The 672-nt window shown below is 43.3% G+C and overlaps 1 non-coding gene across 1 annotated transcript; it reads left to right on the plus strand.

The window, feature by feature from the left end:
* Positions 1-260: 260 nt before the first annotated feature.
* LOC141597896 (small nucleolar RNA R71) lies at positions 261-365 on the plus strand. Its single transcript, XR_012523107.1, has one exon. It is a non-coding gene; the product is annotated as a small nucleolar RNA R71 (small nucleolar RNA).
* Positions 366-672: the final 307 nt, after the last annotated feature.

Below are 672 nucleotides of genomic sequence, written 5' to 3' on the forward strand. Positions count from 1 at the left end.
CAGAAATCTCGAGCTTCTCGAGACGGGTAGAAATAGAAGTTATAAGTGTCACAACGGCACTCATTTCATCACTTTGCTTTCGTGACTTTCCACGTGAACTTCCAAACTCAGCTCTATGGACTGCCATCTCCTCGATAGTGTTCCAACCTTTACTTTGACCGGTATTGTTTTGGAACCTTCCATTAGCAGCTGCATCCAGGATGACCTTGTAATCATCATATAGAGCATTATAAAATAGGTTGCAAAGATACCATTGCTGGAAACCATGGTGAGGGACAAATCGGACAAACTTTTGAAACGTCCCCATGCTTCACAAAAACCTTCATCGCCTCCTTGCTGAAACTTGTGATTTTACTTCTCAAGGCGTCGCCTTTGAAAGTGGGAAGTACTTCTTATAGAAGGCTAATGCTAGAGATGTCCAAATCAGTGACTCCGATTGCTACCCTATCGAGGTAGCGGTACCAATCTCGCGCTGAATCCTTCAAGGAGTATAAGAACATCAATCCCTTTACTTCATCCCGAGTCACCCCACTGGTATAGGTATGGAACAAAGAAGAGTCCGTGAAAATCTCCATATGCTTCAAGGGGTCCTCATCTCGTAGACTAAAGAAACTGATTTCGCTCCACTAAATCGATATAAGAGGAACGAAATTCAAAGTTACCCGTAGTAGG

Source organism: Silene latifolia, chromosome 8, assembly GCF_048544455.1.
Source record: "Silene latifolia isolate original U9 population chromosome 8, ASM4854445v1, whole genome shotgun sequence".
Taxonomy (NCBI): Eukaryota; Viridiplantae; Streptophyta; class Magnoliopsida; order Caryophyllales; family Caryophyllaceae; genus Silene; species Silene latifolia.